General features: G+C 39.2%; 1 protein-coding gene across 2 annotated transcripts in view; it reads right to left on the minus strand.

Annotated features, from left to right (window-relative positions):
• Window positions 1-14,533, minus strand: part of LRRC4B (leucine rich repeat containing 4B) — a 154,989-nt gene extending 140,456 nt beyond the window's left edge. For both annotated transcript variants that reach the window (XM_081970821.1, XM_081970822.1), the window contains exon 1: window positions 14,363-14,533. The gene's annotated coding sequence lies outside the window, so the exon portion shown is untranslated. The remainder of the gene's footprint in view (window positions 1-14,362) is intronic.
• Between the last annotated feature and the right edge of the window lie 5,650 nt (window positions 14,534-20,183).

Raw genomic sequence — 20,183 nt, forward strand, 5'->3', positions numbered from 1 at the left:
GTGTTATTTTAAAGGAATCCAGGTGTGGGTATGCAAATATCTTTATTCCTTATATAACCATATTCCCAGTACCTGCAACTTCCTTGGCTTCTGATATAGTATTTCAATTAAATTTCAAGATGAAAAAAACTCATGCTAGGTTTCCTTCCACAGCTTTTTCAGACTGGAAATATAAAAGTTAAGGAGGATTCAGAGTGGTGGAAAGATGTGTATAGAAAATAACAGCAACCACAGTGACAGCTTTCCACCAGTTTTTTTAAAGCACTACAAAGAGAATATCTCATCCTACAAATAAGAAACGGAGAGAAAAGCTTGTTTCACACTAGAACAAAATGTTTGTAATATTACAAAGCAAATTTCAGCACAGCACTATCTCAAATTGAATACTTTGTGTCTACATATAGAATGTGAATTGGGTTGTGCAAAATGGGAAAGAGAAAATCTACTGTTTATTCTACCTTTCCTTCTAAAAGTACTTCTATGTAGGGTGGGGAACTGTTTGATAGCTAGAATCTATCTTTGCAGGAAGGGTACCCCAAACTGCAATGGATGGAGACCTGATCAAAAGTGTTACATAAATATAATCCTCAAATAGCGATCATTTGCAGTTACAACAATGATGAAAAAGTCATGTTATGATCAATCTTCATATTTATGACCATCATAGATTGATAAAGCAAAGGAAAGCTGAAGGAAGATTATAAGAACAGTTGCAGTTTACAACCATGCAGCTTAACACCTGAATTGCTGTGCCAATTGCAGCCACTAAATGAGGACTGCCTGTAGAAAAAAAAAAGTCATTACCTTGGAACCTAGAGTCTTCTTTAGGATGTGCTGGAGCATAGATGGAAAAATTGTGGAGGAAAAAAGTAAAGCTGTCATTCTTTTCCTAGCGTATAAAACTCTCCATTTAACATAAAGGGATGTGCATTCCAACTTCACGGTATATACCGGTACATATCCTACTGAAACCTACTCACACAATGTTATTATAAAATAAAAGGGAGCAATCAGTCCCAGATTTCACCTCTCCATTCAGAATGGGACAATTCATCACAGACAATTCCATGCAGGATAACCCAACACGATAAATGTTATGCACCACTGTTTCTTTGAGATCATTTTCCATTTTTGTCAATGGAAAAGATGTCAAAGAAACAGGGGTAGATAACATTTATCACATTGAGTTATCCCTTGTGGTGATTCGTGGCAAATTGGCATTGCAAGACAGCCAGGGTGGATTGGCCGTGACAAGTTGGCCATGTTGAGCTGACCATGGTGAATGCCACAATGATTTGGCTATGGCAAGTTGTCCCAGTCCTATATTCTATATTTTAACTAAAGCACCTTTCTCTGATATTTTTTCATAAACAACAATGGGAAAGAACTGCTCACATGACAGTTATTTGTATTTTAGTTCCTATTCTCTGTGAAATAAAAGCTTCTTTCCAGGAAAAACCAATATGGATCTAATAATGCAGTAAGAAGTCATAATGTTATATAATATATAATTTCATTAGATACCATAAAATAAAATAATCCCCATTCAGAATCTAGCACAATGGTTTTGTCAACAAGGACAAATTAGGGGAAGGATAAGCACTGTCAAAATAAATAAAGACATTTATTTACAAACTGATTGGTGTAATGCACTCCCTGTTCATTGTACATAAATGCCTTTTAATTTTTCAATTAGTCATCAGTTTTCATGAATATTTTTGATTCCTTAAAATTGCTCCCCTGTCCATTGATTTCTATTACTTGCCTTCTTTCTCATTTGCCCTTATTGGTGCTCTTTGCCTAAACATATAAAGTGATCTGTTTGCCTAATTTTACAAATGGATTTTGACTGGATATGGCTTTTTTAAATGATTGATAGCTACTATGAAACTGTCCCATCAGATGTAACAAGATATCCATCCGATTTACTCCACGATCTCTGATGGGATAGGATGCCCAATATCTAAGTCAGCAACTCATAAAAAAAAAGAATGAAATAATTGGGGATGGGGAAGAAGATGGATAAGTATTCTCATATTATCCACATTTGCGTTCCAAAATAGATGTTGACTCTGTCAAAACATCACTTTTGATCATAACAATCAAGGATGGGAATAAAAGCAGAAAGCCATTGGGAGGTGCCTGCTCTAATTTCCACTTTTAGAACTCCCTTCAAACTCTGAAAATGGACCAAAAATGAGTCTTGAAAAATTTAGCCATCAATCAAATATGTAAAACAATCCAAAATTCAAATTAAAAATGCTCAGTCCCATCACTTTCACAGATGTTACCATAAAGAAATGTTACTTCTACCATGGGAAGGGTCACAGGTCAGGAGATATAATTGTAATATGATCTAATAGAAATTGTCCACTTTTGCCATAAAATGACTAATAACTAATTGGGAGCCTCTGGGGTACTTTACACAGAGAGGGGGGGGAGATAGATTATATTATCTCTTTTACTGCCTATCAACCTTTTCATTTTATAACAATTTGCTAACACAAAATAGACAGACATAGAATTTTTAAAAATGTAATCAATATCATGGCAAGCTTTGATTTGTATTTTCACAAGTTTCTGTTTACATCTTGTCTTTTAATTATTTGTCTAATAATCTGAACTTCAGTTCTCATTTAGCTGATTGCTTTGCTTGGTTGGAAGTTTCTTTACCCTTGTAGAGTTATAGATTGCATATAGGCACATTTTCAACAATTCTACTAGCGAAGCTGATTGATATAAATGTGGTAGACACTGTTGTTTTTACAGAAAGAAAATAGGACTGCAAAATATTAGCCCAACCTCCCATGTCAAGGCAAAAACTTCATGTATCCATTTAACCCCAGAATAAATCCCACAACTCACATCATGGAATGATACAGGGAAATATGAGTCAAATGTGGCAACATCTGAAATCTCAAGGTAGACAACCAAAGGATGAAAAGAATTTTAAGAGTCAAACCAACAGCAAAATTCTTAAGGAATTTTAAGAGACAGAAGTGACCTATTGGAAAATTATCTCTTAATCTCCTAATTCTATCTTTGGGTTTGAGCAACGAAGCAAATAAAATATTTGCATAAGCTTTGAGCCTAGAAAAACCTATAAAATTCTATAGCAGTGAGAGTTACTGAGAATTTGTGTGTTTTGAACAAACAGCAAGTTTCTCAAAATTGGCTGTTTTCCCTTGGCCAGCTTTGGAACTTCCACGCTCTCTTCCATGTTACTCTGTCTAAAAATGAAGCTAACTTGCTACCCATTGAAGTTACTACTTACTATTGCGTTGCTACTACTTGCTGGAGAGGAAGGGAAACAAATGTGGGTCAAATCTGCAGAAGGTTAGATTTCCAGTAACTTTAGGGCACAACCTTCTGGAGAAATTTCACATATCACTCCCATTTGTCTGAACTTCTCCCCACCCTCCCATTCTTTATATTCCTTGCCAAAATCCATTTATCAGAATAAACTATTCAGCCCACATCATATCAATGAGCTCCACTGAAGCTGTATGCAGAGGAGTACTGTAAAGAATTTTGGGTGAAGAGTCCGATGTTGTTTTCAAATCCCAGCCAAGATTTTGCTAACATAATTTTCCACTACTTTTTTTCCAGGACAAAACACCTAATTTTTTATACCCTTCTCTTATAGAATATATCAGATAACCTTCTGTATGTGTATGTAGGTACATACATGGACTCATATAAGGTGGGGTGGTGTTTTTTTTTTTTTTTTGCAATATATATGTTCTCCTGACAGTCACAAGGGGATTATAATTCAGATTTCTCAGAATATTTCCATCTCCTTCATGGCAATACACACTAACCCCTTTTTTTAAAATTTCCTGCAAAGAGCATTAGCAAAGGGAAAGGGAAAGCAACTTTTTATCATTGCATCTATCAATCTAATTTGTCCCCTCCCTTCTGCCAAGCCATCCGTTCTGCCCACTACTTAAGAGTTGTGGGCAGAACTGTATCAACGCCCACCTCCCACCCTCCCTCCCTCTCTCTCTCTCTTGCCAAATTGCTGCCTGTAATTAATACTCTCAAATCCTTAACCTGGCAGTGCAACACATCAGCGGGTGTGGAAATTACTCACTGATAGAACTGACTTCTTTAATCAAAGAAAAGTCTCTAAGTTTATTGCTGATTGGAAAGCCCTTACAGACTTTTTACATAAAAGAGAAAAAAATGAACTTATGATTTATGGTTTAGATGAATAGACAGGATAGATTATAGAAAGAAGAGAGTTATGTTGTAGACTAAGGAATAAGTCTATAATTATAACTGCTGTTAAGAAGATTGGAAGGTACTTCTTTGTATCATTTTTTTCTATTTACTTTTTATGGTTTTCCTTTTCCCTCTTTTTCTTTCTTACACTTTTTCTATTTGATTGCTTTTGCTTTTTCTCACTTTATATTAGTTTCTATAAGAAAGTAAAGGAAACTTTTATCTTCCTTTGTAAATAAATATTTTATTTTTTTAAAAAAGAGCTTGAGCTCAGCTAAGAATCACACGTATATATTCAGGGTTTTCTTTTTCTTATTTATTCATAATCAATAACCTGTATTTAAAGAGACACACAAGGATTTGCCTAGGTACTGGAACTCATCTAGAATCATGATAGCCATTTGCAGACTGGGCTGCCAACAAGCTCCTGGTCTAGGTGAGAGCAAAATAATTGCATCTCATTATTTCTTTCTCTGGGCAAATTCATACCCAGATTCTGTGAGTAACAGACCTGGATTTGCTTACCAGCAACACCGGCATAAGAAAACAGTTGATAAAAAAATCATGCACTGTTTGCAGGCTTTTCAGAAACGCCTGCCTGTACATAGTAGGAAACAAATCAGACAATAATGGATAGAGATGTCCTACTAACCTACTGATGGACACCTACTTTTCCTGGCCAGCTGCAGGACCTATGTTCCAATAGAAGAGTAGAAAGGAAAGAATATGGGTTTTTTTCTACCTATTCTCAGGCATAAGAGGTAGATTTTAAGCGTGAGAATGAAAGCAGCAAATCTTTGGGGTACAAACTAGCCACATTTCCATGCTTTAAAAAGAAAATCAGGTCCTTGGATAACAATATGGTGTTATAGCATAATGGTATGAATTGGGGACCACTTCATGGATCTGGGATGGGGAGCTGAAGTTAGGAAAATCTAAAACTCTTTTACACCCAAAATAGACGTTTGTTGACAAATTTCAGCAGCACTGTCTGAGGATGCTAAGGAATATAAGTGGAATGTTTCATGTCTATATGTATTCCATTGATCATGGGTGACCAACCCTCTAATAGCCCAGTTCAAGGTCATCTCTAATGGGGTCACAGTTCTCTGGAACATGGCAATCAATGGTTGTTAGATATTTTAACCAAATAGATCCCCAGGTTTCAGGTGCATCATGGCTTTGAAAAAACAAAGAGTATGGAGAAACAGTTGGTAAGAAATCATGTCTTATTTTTGGGCTTCTCAGCAGCATCTGCCAAACAGGGTGGTAAAAACAAAAGTATAGGATATACTGGATTTAACCTAGTCAATGACATTTTTCACACACTTCTACAGGGGCACATAGAAGCAGAAATAACATTCCAAGTTGCAGGTTGTGCATAGAGTGGACAATTCTAATTTTTACCAGAAGTATGAAAAGGGGTCAATTGCTTTGCTTATTAAAATATATATATATTCCAGAATTAATCCCAGATCTTAATTTAAAGAGCTTGTTGATCAGAAAAGTCGGCAGTTCAGCGGTTCAAATCCCTAGCATCGTGTAATGGAGTGAGCTCCCATTACTTGTCCCAGCTTCTGCCAACTTAGCAGTTTGAAAGCATGCAAAAATGCAAATAGAAAAATAGGGACCACCTTTGATGGGAAGGTAACAGTGTTCCATGAGGCTTTGGCATTTAGTCATGCCAGACACATGACCACGGAGACGTCTTTGGACAGTACTGGCACTTTGGCTTTGAAACAGAGATGAGCAATGTCCCCTAGAGTCAGGAACAACTAGCACATGTGTGCAAGGGAACCTTTACCTTTATAGTGAGAGAGGGGAAAGCATTTGTGTTACAACTGTACTTAATAGACCTAGATTTATGGTTACATTCACACAACACATTTAACCTGTTACTGAGTTAGCCTATTTTCTGGCTACAGACACTACACTGAATCATAAATTAATCACAGCAATCGGGTTTGCACAACACCCTAAGCACATCTCTCATAATTAAACAAGGTTAACAATAATTTAGTATATTTTGCAAATGTATTTCTTAGATTCTCATCTGATCTGGCTAAGAATGCTTGGTGAGCACAACCATTGTAGAATTTTATGGTTGTTTTGTGATCTGCATATCAACAATGCTAGTCTATCATGTAGACTACTGTACCACTCCTGAGACTGCTGACTGATGGAGTTTAATTGTCTTATACTATAGAGCCTTTTCCATAAAATAACAAATGCAAAGAGAACTTTTTGCCTTAGGCCAGTTATCTGACACTATCAAATTTATATGAACAAATTTGAAATAATGCTATGCTAGTCTGAGCTGAAAATGTCTCCATTCATTTTTTAGTTCCTCCTAATTCAGCATCTCTCTACTCCTATAATCTCCCCACAATATCTCTAGAGAATAAATAAGACCTCACTATTAAATGTTATACGATGGGAAAATTTTATTTAGAATTCCACTTCCATTTTTCTTTATTTTTCTCTCTCTCATACAACCACAGATATTGTAGACCAGCCAATCAATACAGCTGGTCCTGATTTTACAACTGGTCACTTAGCAATTGTCAAAATTGCAACAGATATCCCTGGTACCTACAACCCAGTTGCAAAGTGTTTATGGCTTCCCCCTTGGTCACATGACTGCATTTCAGGCACTCAGTAACCAGCTTACATTTACAGCCATTTGCAGTGTTTTTTGATTATGTGTTAGCAATAGCACTTACCGTGTTTTCCTGAAAATATGACCTATCCTGAAAATAAGCCCCAATCTATTTTTATTCATGTGCCTAATATAAGCCCTCCCCCAAAAATAAACCCTAGTGGACAGGGGTGGGTATTGCCAAAATAAGAGTGGGTGAGCACCTACAGGCCAACAGTGTCTGGCAGCAGCCGGCACAGCACAGGTGAGTTGAATACTTGTGCAAGCAGTAGACAGAGGCAGAGGCACTGAGAGGAGGCAGGCAATCTAAATGCACCGCACGGGCAGTGGAAAAGCCACCACAAGTGGTGGTGGGCTGAAGCAGCAGGTGGTTGCGGGAGGCTGGTCTTTGCGCAACAACACTAGCAGCAGACGGAGGCAGAGGTGCTGGGGGAGGCAGGTGATCTGGACACATATAGCTCCCAACAATCTGGTTCCTCATTTTACCCACCTCGGAAGGATGCAAGGCTGACTCAACCTCGAGCTGGTGAGAATTAAACTGCCGAACTGCTGGCAGCTGGCAATCAGCAGAGGTAGCCTGCAGTACTGCATTCTAACCACTGCACCACCACAGCTCTTAATAACAACGTTTTACAATAGTTTTGCCAAAAACCGATATTTACTTCTGGTTTTCAGCAAAATCAGCCCATAACGTATAATTAATTCACTTTTAATGACTGTTGTGTTCACTTAACGATCATCACAAAAAAGTCATAAAATCAGACATGCGGTTGATCCATTTTATGGCTATTATGACTTACCATCATAATCGGCAGGATCCATTATGGTAGGAAGTTGAGGACTACCTGCATTCTGTAGTCCATGAGTGTGAGTTTGCTTGATTTTTGTTACCTCAATTTTCCCTGCCTCCCCCCCCCCAAATATTTATTATGCTCATGTTTTTTCCACACCTTGTCCATAAGAAACAGAACTCAACTCTAAACTGGGGAAATGAGAACATTATTGTCCTAACTGAAAGGTTCTGAATATTACAGAGTAACAAGAGAAAGCACTTACAATCGCATTGTTAATAGAAGTATTCATTCCTTGTTAATAAAAAATGGGGGAGCAAAAACTATTTCCAAGACTTTTCATGATCTCCCTCTGCCAAAAATTGCAGCAACAATTATTCAGGTGTAAATTCAGTTGGAAATATTTAAAGGACACTGGGGCTGCAGAAATCCAGCTAGCCACCAGGAGCTAATTTTTTCTGAATCACATTATTGCCATCTGCTGGTCTTCTGGATTACTGTAGCCCAGAACTGGTAATTTATTTTGTATTGAGTATCCATGAACATGCTTCAGCCATAATGCAAAAATGTGTGCAGCTGCATCTTAAAAGTAGCTATTCAAGAATCAATACTATTTTAGGGCCTATGCAGGTGATCAGAAAATACCATTTCTTTCTAGGAACATAGTGGAAAATGTCAGGATAATGAAATAGTGATGATGATAATGATTTGATTCTTTCTCCCAAAGTCAAATTTTGCTGAAATGTAATGAATACTAATATGATTCTGGAGGACAACTCATTTCTGGCCACTTGGGAGATCCCTCGGCAAACTTACTTGGTAGTCCACCAATCATCTTCAGTTTAATGCATTCTGAGGAATCCTGGAAATTCAATATATGTCTGTAAGGAATAAAGGAATTCCAATGGCCCTGATGCTATCTTCTTTTCTTTCTTTCTTTCTTTCTTTCTTTCTTTCTTTCTTTCTTTCTTTCTTCTTTCTTTCTTTCTTTCTTTCTTTTTAGATTGCCTTTTTCAAGTACATATAGGCACATACATAAATCAATGTCTCCCAAATGGCACAAAATTAGCCCCTCAGGAAAGTCAAGAGAACTAACTGATTCCCAAATAACAAATCCAATTTATATTGTGCGTGAACTGTGATCAAAAGAGAAAGTTGGTCCACAGCTTTGCTTTTCCATAGGAAAGAAGTAGTCACCTCAGTTTTCTTATAAATTGCCACTTATAATTCCTTACCTGACAGTCTTGGCGTTTTGTGAATGTCAGCTATAAGTCAGTAATACTGAGAAAAATTGTTTCAAGTATTCAGCTGAAGCGAAGGAAAATAAGAGTAAATAAAACTGAGATCCAAGAAAAAAAAATTGTATTAATTTAATTGATTTCAAAGTGATTTCAGTGGATATAATACTTGCAATGACCTATCCAGGAAACAGTCCACCAATGAAATGTTATCTTGTTTGGTGTCTGACTTGGTATTTAAGGAAGACAGCTAGACAAACAAATGAGAGTTTTCAGACCTGACAATCTACTACTAGTTCATGTCAGGCAAAAATAAAATTTGCATTTTTCTTGATCAAGTTCTCATTCTATGTAATAAAAGAGAACTTCTACAAGGAGTCCTCAATTTAAAACCATAATTTGGATCAGAATTTCCATTGTTAAGGAAGGCAATTGTTCAATGAATCGCACCCAATTTTATGAGCTTTTTTGATAAGTAAATTTACTACGGTTGGTAAGTGGAATCCGGCTTCCCCCATTGATTTTGCATGTCGGAAGCCACCGAGGAAGGTCACAAAAATGATGATCACACCACCTGTGGGTACTCTCCTAAATACAAGCCAGTTGCTCTCATGACCATGAGGATGCTAAAGCGTTGTAAGTGTGAAAACAGGTCATAAGTCACTTTTTGCAGAGTCATTATAACTTTGAATGATTGCTAAACAAATAGTTGCAAATCGAGGGTTACCTACATCAATATTTATTACAAAAAATTAAAATTAGAAAACATTGTTATTGACAAATTTCGGTGATTACTGGATAGCCGACAAATGTCTGAATATCCTTTGTTAGTATGTTATCCTACACCCAAAAGCCTGCATACTCCTTGGCTTTCAGTACTTGCTGCCAGTTGCTCCAGTTGCTGCCAAGGAAGACTTGAGGCCATGAGGATCCTTCTTAATCAACTCACCTGATAAAGGCCTTCTTAATACATATCTCCTAACATGTTGTGTATAAAAGCTTAGCTGAACATTTAAAATGATTGCTACTAGATGACTGCATTGTCCTATACTGGCTATATTCTAATTGGGCATAGAATTATAAATTTATGCTGTGTTCAAAATGTAATTATTGTACTCAGATAACTTGAATGCCCAACAAAGAATCATATTGTGGCTAAATATGAGAATATGGTTTCCAGAACAAACTGAGCCACAAACTATTTAAACCCCGTTAGTTTACTTTATAGCGTGAACCTGTCCACGTAAGTGGTGATTTAATCCACTGAGCGCAATCGACTATTCCATGTAGAAAGGCAGATAGCCGCTTTCATCCCCTACAAGATGATTCAAATACCACAAGCGTCCTTTATAACATATTTATTGTAGTTTCCTTCCCTGCACTTAATACTGTATGAGACAGTTTCTTCCCTAGCCTTCCAGATCAGAGACATACAATGAAAAAGATAGAGATTATTTATGGAGGAGATGGAGAATCAAAATTCTCTCCTCCCTTTTTCCTAAAGTCCAGCCACCTCCCACTGGTGCCTTGCAGATGCATTGAGTTACATTTCCCATCATATGCAGGGGATAATGGGATTGAAGCTCAACACTGTGGGTGACCTATGTTAGAAAAGACATTTTTGACCCTGCTGTACTGACTACGCTATATTGTCTTGAATCTTATGGACAAAATGTTGGGGAGAGAAAGGAAGAAGCAACAACCAAAGAAACATCTACTTTGGGTTCTCACTCTTTTCTTTTCATCCCTTTTCTTCTAGCTCCCATTGCCATGGCAACTGTTTCTAGCACATGCTCTTGGCCACTTTTTCTAGTAGCTGTAGCTATGTAGTTTTATATTTTATACATATCATATGCAGAGGTCAAGCAAACACGCTTTTAAAAATGCCCCAAATTTATGTATACAGGCCAAAGCCTTCACAGTTAACAATTTGACTGTTTGCAATGCTAATTAATCCCGAAAGCATCACCAGGCCTCCATCTGGGCCTGCCCTGACATTAAGCAGCAAAACAGGCCTCCATCTCAGCCCCCTCCATTCCCCCTTGAGCCACAGCAGCACTCACGGTTGTAAATGTGTGCCACAGAGAGACATGCACACACCCACAGCATGCTCCACACCAAATGGCTGCACAAAATTCTATTTTCATAAATTATCATAATCTATATATGATGGAATACATCCCTCTTTCCTTCACAGGATTGTTGAGCCCTTGGAGGGGAAAAAAGCTTGGCTGCAGAACACCCCCTCCCCCCCAAAAAAAGAAACAATAAACCTGCAAGAAAGACAAAAGTGACTATCAGTTGGACAAAAATAGCCCAGTCTAGTCCTCTTTCCAAAAGGCACTGGACTACAATCCCCTTTATCTTTTGCCAGTTTGTCCATGGATGCTGGGAGTGTTCAATTCACTGACTAATTTCTAATAACATGCTAAATTTGAGCTAACAAGACAAAATGGCTGGGTACATATTACGTGCTGCACCCAAACAAAGACACCACACCATGGCTTACTGGAAGGGGTTCATGCATATATCATGCCCAAACAATCATTGGGTTTCCACAATACAATACAGTGAAGCCAGCTAGCCAACTAAATTGTAGCTTACCCTACAATTGTGGGGAATGAACCCTGCAGAAGATGCCTATATTGGAGAATAGTCTAAATTTATCAGTAGTCTGTTCCTAAATAATCACTTCCTTCTTTTACTAGCAGTCCAATTCTATTATCTCCTTTTCCATCACTCTATGTAAAAAGCTTCACCCTGTCCTACTGCAAAACAATTGCCTTTAAGTAGTGTGTAGCCCTTAATTCTTGAATATCATCCCCATCTTTCATTTCCACCTAACTTTATAGGATTCTGATTCAAAGATGCTCCATCTTGTCTTTCCATTCATATTAGTTTCCTGTAGGGGATTCTTGCTCTTCCTCTGAAGTGGTATCCCTCAGAAGTTTCCCAAGCATTCTGATTTCCTAGCTAAGGAGTGACCAAGCCCAGACCTGCTTAGTTTCAGCCAAGGATCAGCACAACAAGCCTTCGGTCTGTGTTTAAGGAACACCTTCACCTTGTTGTTCTCAAGAGGCTCTTCTTTTGGGTTTGGGGCTCTGCTACTTATTATGGCAGCCACACAAGACAGATGCAAAAGGAGCAATCACTCATCATTCATATGGACAACTTTATATTATTAACATGGACAAATAAACTAAAAGGAAAAGAAGGCTGCGGATTAGCCTTCCTTGTTTTTAAGAAGAGATTGGACAACCATTACCTGAAAGGTATGGGCTTTCCTGCTGAGCAGGAGGTTGGACTAGAAGACCTCCAAGGTCCTGTCCAACTCTGTTATTCTGGCTATTCTTCTGGAGTGTAACTCCTAGAATTCTCAACAACCATCACATTAGATTGAGATTGTGGCAGGTTCTTGTATCTAGAGGGCAGTTGGCTTGGGAAAACCTACTTCAGATGAATATTTTGCTATAGGGCTCCTCCCAGAGAGTTCATAAAGATCCTTCTTTGAATCCCATAAATCCTTGGACCCATATTTATTTCCAAGTCCCACCATTAATGTAAGCCCTTCCCAACCCAAACATACCTTTCAATTTTTGCAAACTAAGGAAGACACATATGCACACAAGCTGCATTCACACATTACATAGTTGAATAATGTCAGATTCATTTAGTGTTGTTATTTTGTGGCTTAGATTGTTGTTTGAATCCAACACATTTGGTTATTGTACTTTACAGTTCAATATGTTGTGCAAATTTGGAACATGGCTTAATTTAGTAACCCATGGATAAATATTGCAAGTTTCTGACACAAATTTGCCAGTGCAATGTAGCCATTCCCTTCAAATCCATTATAGCAACATCCCACCAAAAATCTTTCCAAGAAATATGCCAATGTTTCTCAACCTTGTCAATTTGAAGATGTTGGCTGGGGAATTCTGGGATTTGAAATCTATACATCTTCAAGTTATCAAACTTGAGAAACACTAAAGTAGACTAAAGTTAACTTTTAAGTTATCCCAATTCTCTTTGGATTTTTTTTATTGTAAAACAATATCATGGTTATCACTGCACTTCACCTAACCTCTCAAATGGTATCAAATGATATTCTGAAAAGGTGCCAGGATTGCAAATCATAGTTTTCACAGCCATGCTAGTACAGTTTTGTGTAGTCAGATTAGCTTTTAGCTATGCTGACTTTCATTTCTGGGAGCTGCAACCCCAACATATCCAGAGAGTACCAGACTGGAGAAGGCTGCTGATACACAAAGAAAACTTCATTGCATGTAAATGTGCAATCATTTCAAATTGCAGGTGTAGACTTGCATAATTAAATGCATCTCCATTTAAGACCCTGCATCCAGAAAAGAACATATTAGGGTGAAAAGTTGTGGTTAACTTTCTCTGTTACACAGAAGTTGAATTTACACAATACATTTGATCCAATCAAGTAAAAACCTAATGTTATCTTTGATTCATGTTAACCTCAGTCAGTTACCTAATTAGTTTGTGGATTAGCAAGGGAAAACCCAGCTTCATTGATGGAATGTATGTTACACTGTATTGTGTGAAGCCAGAAATGGGTTAATTCAGCAATCAGGTTAAGCATGTGCAGGTTAATGCAGCCTGCTTGCTTGCAAGGAAGAACATTCAGTCATGTGTTTTCCCATCTGCAGTATTAAGTGATAGGATCCAGGCACAGCTTTAGCCCTTCATCAGCTGTGAATTTGGCCCTATGAAATTTCATGTTAATTACCCATAATACACAATGACTAGAAAAATTAAAATAATTACAAGGAAAGGGTGAAATGAAGAATGCGTGGTAGAAAAACCAACAGACAAGGATTCAGAGTTAGACAGACAAACAGCCAGTATGTAACAGTGAAAGGAGTTTTGGCATTGCTTTTTTTTTATAATTCTGGCAAATATTTAAGGCAGCTAGCAAAATTTGAAAATTGAGAATTTTTAATGGATGGTGCATGAAAAATGGAGGGATGGCTAATTTAAAAATAGCTGCTCTTATGACCTCTATTTTTCAAAATATTGGGATATGGTAAAATGCCAATCAAGTGCAAACAGGAAGAGTCTGGAAGCCTTGAATCAGCCAAATCCAAAGAGTGGAAGTGAGCTATTAAAGGCATTGAATTAAGTTAGATCTGGAGAAAGGTAAAAATTGGCAATATCAATCCTTACATGAGAAAAAAAATGGAAGTTCTAGGTAAATGGAAAAAGGAAACTCCAAAATTCATTGAGGATGAGGAGACTTTAGCTCATGGAAGATGAATCAGATGGACATTTCTAATAGCTTCCTATCTACTTTCCCAAATTAGTATCCTCATCATCTTATAACCGTACTAATTGGGAGGGATCAGAATTATGTATCTGGGGGATATCATCCAAGTTCCACAATAGGGATAGGGAGGGTGAGATAGATACTTCCCTGAACTTACTTTTTGCTATATTTCTTCATGGGACCTAACAACCTCAGGATGATTTCATTGAAAACATCCACGGCTTCCAGAATGTTATTGGGATCCAACCAGAAGAAGGTTCCGGCTTCTGGAGTAAGATTTAGACCCATTGGCAGACAGGCAATAAGGGAAGGCTTGTAGTAAGACAGGAAGCAGCCAGCCCAGAGATGCTTGTTGGAACTAGGCCTAGATAGGGATATATGGGGCTCCTCAAGAGGAATTCTCCTCCCATTGAGGGGGTGTGGTATCAGACTTGAGTATTAAGCACAGCTTGATGGGAAAGCAACGTGTGTTGCTATGGGAGCAAGCAATGAAGGGGAGGGGGTGAGCCAGTGGAGAGCTCTATAGTGGCCGAATGCTTGCTAGGAAGGTTTTTGGGGAGGGGAAAATTAAGTGGAAAATAGTGGATTGGGGATATTTGCCTGCAGCATCAGGAAGGACAGAAGGGGGTTGGGTTGGCTAGTATGGGGGGGGGGATGGGGGAGAAGGAGGAGGTAGAAGAGCAGCATCTTTCAGCCACTGAGCAGGGTATAGATGGTGCAGTTTCCATAGCAACTTCCATCCATCATCCTACTTCTCCATTCCTATTAATTCCAGCCTGCCCTATTCCCCCCTCCAAAAAAAATCACTGTCCCAATCTAACCTTTTCAACTCCCTGCTTCACCCATATTCTTTCATGATAAGGCATTCATCCTGCTGTATGTACCTCTCTCATCCCTTGGCTGGACTGGATCATGACCCTTTCCACCACCACCACCACCCAAAAAAATCCACACCAACCATCTAACCTCACCCTTCATCCCCACACTCACCAAAGTGGGGGGCGTCGCGGAGACAGCATCCCCTGCTCCCCCTCTTTTCCTGATAAGGTTGGCGAAGATCGCTGTACCCTCCTCCGCCTGCCCAGTTGGGGGGCAGAGAGGGGCGAGGCTGCGGGCTCTCACGGTCCCCTTAATGCTTGGGCTCCATAGAGATCCCGGAGCAGACCCAACTGGAGCCTCGCCAAAGCCTTCAGGAGTGGGCGATGGAGAAGGGGGGAAGCAAGCGAAGTGGAGACCTGGAAGAACCCACTGGTCCTGGCGGCTCCGACCCGACCCGGCTGCCAAGGAAGAAGCCGACACAAGCAGGCAACCAACCAACGACGTCGGGAGCGCTGCAGCAAAAGCGCTCCTGCGAGCAGCAGAGACGGGAGTGGAATACTAATAGTGGAGGGGGGCGGGGGAGGAAGCGGGGAGGGGGAGGAGAGGGGAAGAGAGCAAAGCTGGCGGGGCGAGAGCGGCTGAGCCAAGAAGGAGAGCGAGGCATCCAGAGCTCCCCGAAGGGGAAATGGGCGCAAAGGCGCAGCCGGGGAGAGGAGATGGCATTTGGGGAAGATTTCTGGATGGGCCGGAAGGGGGGAAAGTCTGGTAAGTGCTGGTGAGAAGCTAGAAGCCAGTTTCCTCCTTCCTGATTGGCTTTACTCCCCAAAAGAGAGAGCTTGTTAGCCTCTTCATTGGAGAAAATGGTGAACATCTAAGGGCTCCCTCCAGCCGAGATTATGAGGACTAGGTCTGTTCATGTCAGCACCCTCTGCAAATGCAGATTGAAAAGCTGAACTGACTGGCTGGCACCTTTTGGGCTAGGTTGGCTTCTCCCCCACCCCCACCCCCAAAAAGGCTGCCTTGTCAAGAGCCCTTCGCTCTCATCTCAGTGACTAAGACACTGAGCTTGCCGATCAGAAAGGTCGGCAGTTCCGCAGTTCAAATCCCTAGTGAGCAGGGGGTTTGACTAGATGACCTCCAAGATCCCTTCCAACTCTGTTAGCATTTACTGATCTCTTTCACTTCTCCAGGGATTAACTGGATAATAACCTGTAACTAAATAAGGAAAATGTAAGTAAAGTCAGAACCCAGGGAAAAGACTCTCAGGGTTGGCAGGATCTGGCCATTGCTTGACCTTAGAAGCTTCAGTGGAATGAGAACTGAAGTGAGAACTGAAGAAGCTTCTTAGATGAGAAGCGAAACATTTTCAAGGGAAAAAATTTATTTATTATTTATTTATTTCTTTGGATTTATAAACCGCCCCCTCTCCCAAAAAGGGACTCCCAAAAAGAGAGAAAAAGCCAAGAAAGTCCAGTTGCCTTTTGAAAATCATCTTTGAGACAATTATGACATGGACAATTGAGAATCTCCATAGACCTTCAATGAAAATATATGATAGCTAGAAAAAAATATGCGATAGTGGCAAATATCTGTAGCTCGGGTGTAGGAAGAGGGTAGGGATTCCTTCTCCAAGCTTGTGTGTTGGTATCTTACCCAGCCTGGTAACAAAATGTTTGGAAACCAATTAACAAGCTTGGAGAATAAACTCCACCCTCATCTGGAAAGAAATGCTACTTTATATAGCTTTCATCATAGAGTAGATTTGCCATCACTATCCTCACAACCAACTCCGCCAACTACTGTTATTCCCTATGCCAAATACAAGTTTTTCTCATGAGTTGAAGATACTGTCAGAAACTTGAAGATCCAAGCAATAATGGCTTTACATTTTATATTATATGCTTTACAAATCAACTAAATCAAATCAGAGAATATCACCATCACAAAAAGAACTTCCTGGAGAATTCCACCACCCCTTGCAATTAGGTTATATTATGAAGCTTCTTCCTTCTATAATCAGAATGATTAAGGTTTCCCATTAAATCTATTCCAAAGAGTTTACCTAGGAAACAAGTGCTGAAAGAGAGGGAAGCTGCAGCGGGAAGAGCACGCTTCTTTGTAAGAAAAACAGGGAGACGACAGAGAAAAGAGTATGAAGATATCATAAAGCAGCTGAAGCTACTACCTCCAATGTAGCAGCAGCCAATGCCAGTGCTTGCTTTGTTGCTGAAAGATTTTGGAAAAACAATGAAAGAAAAAAAACTGAAATAAATTGTTCTGACAAAGTTGGCTCAAGGCTGAATCACAATATATCTGTCAAGACAGCAGTCTTGTACTGTACCAACTTATTTGTGAGTGAATCAGTGGGAATTCAATGGCCATGTTCACGCTACACACTTGACCATTCACTTGCTCCCTGGCTAAATTTGTACCATTGTGTGTAGCAGGATAAGATCACTGTTGTGAAGACACCATGCCCTGACAGCTCTCAACCCCAAAAAGCTAACATTAGCATCACTGTAGAGGGAATTGGAGGTGGGGGTGGGATGGCTTCCTGCTGCTTTTTGTCCCTCGTCCAACCTTCATTGTGGCCAGGAATGGGGGAGGAAATGGAAGTAAAAATGAAACATATACTGATGCCTAGAGATTCTGTTTGGGAATACTGGGAGAGGAAGCCCATATATCTTAAAGTTGCCATGTTTGAAAAACACTGTTAAAAAAAATATCTTTGGGGCTCTTGTCATCTGTTTTATTCAGTGATTTCATTAAAGGTGAAAAGCCCCTATGCTAAAGAGACCACCAGGTCATGACCCCTTGTCAAAATGATGTGGTCAATCCTAACCTTTTCAGAATGTTTGTATGTTTAGTGATTAACAGTTCCTATCCCACAACAGACTGGTCTTTGGTAATCATAACCCCAACCTGAATAATATCAAACATCTGACTGCCTTTTTTAATTTTGAAAACCTATTTGATTTCCCCTCTCCCAGAGGTTTTTATATCTATTCCTTAAATTAGTATAGTAAGCAGCTCCTATTTTTGTATGTTTTTGAAATAGAGTGATCCCATGTGTGAGAGGGAGAGGAGAGAGAGATTCGCTTTCCAGTTTAGAAGAATGTAAGTCAATTTAATATTAGTAAGTGTTTTAAACAAAGGGATGCTGAGTACATATCTAGAGATATTCATCCCTATTATTCTGGGCATGTGCAGAGTGTATTCTGCAAGATAAATGCTTGTCACAGTCCCCAGTTGCATGTCCAAGTACATCTGTTGCAGAGGAGTCCTTTTTTTTTCAAAAAGCACAGAGGGCAAATGTATTTGAGGCTAAATGGTGCCTGGAACCATCTAAGAAAAGAAAAGGGGAAAGCAGCCTGCCATTGCCGAACTGCAACTGCTGATTCTATAACCCTGAAAGTAACAATTAAGACAAAATAATAACATGTGTTTGATTGTAAAGACAATATCCCAATTTTATTCTACACCTCCACTTTTTTTTTTGAAACTCTGAGGTCTCAACATGTTCATATGATGCTGTTTTTGAAAGCAATCATCATATGAATCCTGCATCATCTGACAGGATATCTGAAAAGCAAATCAACAGTGAACCAAACCAGACCTTATTAAAAATGTTTGCCTCAGACTTGAAGCCCCTTAGTTCATCACCGTATTTTTCTCTGATGCTGATTAAATTATATTCCCCAGGGAGTTGAACTATATGTTGAAATGATCATTTTCATACATGACACAGAGAAGGCTGCTGATTCATTTTCAATAATGTCAGAAATTGGGGACAAGGTGCTCGTCGTCTGAAAAGGCTAGCATGCCAGACTATTACAGATAGACTTCACTTAACGATTTCCCTTTCAGAGTTACGACAGTGCTTAAAAAGTAATTTTAGAGTAGTCCTCACATTTACAACTACCGCAGCGCCCCTGGGGTCATATGATTGGCACTTCTGCACTTTGCAACCAGCAGGCATTAATGACCATCCCAGGATCATGTGGTCACATGATTGCAATTGGGTTTTGCCAAGATGCTAAAAATTTAGAATCAGAGCAATTAGTCCAGAGCAGCACAACATTATACAAGGCATTAGACAGGTATCATCAAGAGATGTCTCGGTAGAGATTTCTACTTTTATTTAGTCATTGAACTATCTCCCAGACAATATGAACTTTTTGAACATCAGCTACTATTAATATAACCAACTTTTATATTACAATTTAAGAAGCAGAGTTGTTAGAGGTAAAATAGTATTTGAACTTTTTTTCCCTTTAACTGAATGAAATGTTGGATTCACAATATTTGAGAGTATGAATTATTTTAATGGAAATAATTATTTTAATGGAAATAAAGTCAGCTAAAGTTCAAACTTCTTTCAAGCATTCTTGCATAAGCATGTCCTCTGATGTTATCTCTCTCTTCCATTTCCTTAAAATGAAAGTGAGAGCCAGTTTGGTTTAGTAATTAAAGCTACAGGCTAGAAATCAGGTGACTTGAATTTTAGTCCCACTTTAGCCATGAAAGTTGGGTGGGTGACTTTGGACCAGTTGCTCCCATCAGTCCACAACATCAGGCTTAGACCACAAGGTGGTGGGTGAATTCCTGTTGATTGTAACAAATCAACATTTGATTGTTCTTTAAAAGTGGATCCTGCACCTGCAGAAAAACACTAGGGTGGAAGCCTGATGAAAAGTTTGCTGCCTACTTTTGCTTAATGGAATTAGATTGTTACATGAGACCCCACCCCCCAGCCTTTCACATCCTACTCTTCACATGCAAAATTATATACTGGGTAAAATGTCTATTGGATTCTCCCCACAGAGGTATCTTAGGCTGCAGCAAGTACTTTCTGGAACCAAAGGTACAGTTATGTATATTGTGAATTTTGCTGAAGTTCCACCAATTTCTATCCATTTTCCAAGTTCTACCCAAAGGGGCTTTTAGATGCTCCATGTAAAAAAACTGAAAAGGTAATGTAGGAAATTTCCTGAGGTTTCCTCATGTAAAGGAGACTATCATAGTAAGCAGATATCACATACAATCTAGAGGTGGGTTCCTACTGGTTCAGATCAGTTCGTAGCATGCCAGCCCAGGTCACAGAACCAGCAGCGACCCAGGCTGGCCACACTCCCGAACCGGTTTCCTGGTTACCATCG

This window comes from Natrix helvetica (assembly GCF_964273705.1).
Source record: "Natrix helvetica genome assembly, chromosome: Z".
Lineage (NCBI taxonomy): Eukaryota > Metazoa > Chordata > Lepidosauria > Squamata > Natricidae > Natrix > Natrix helvetica.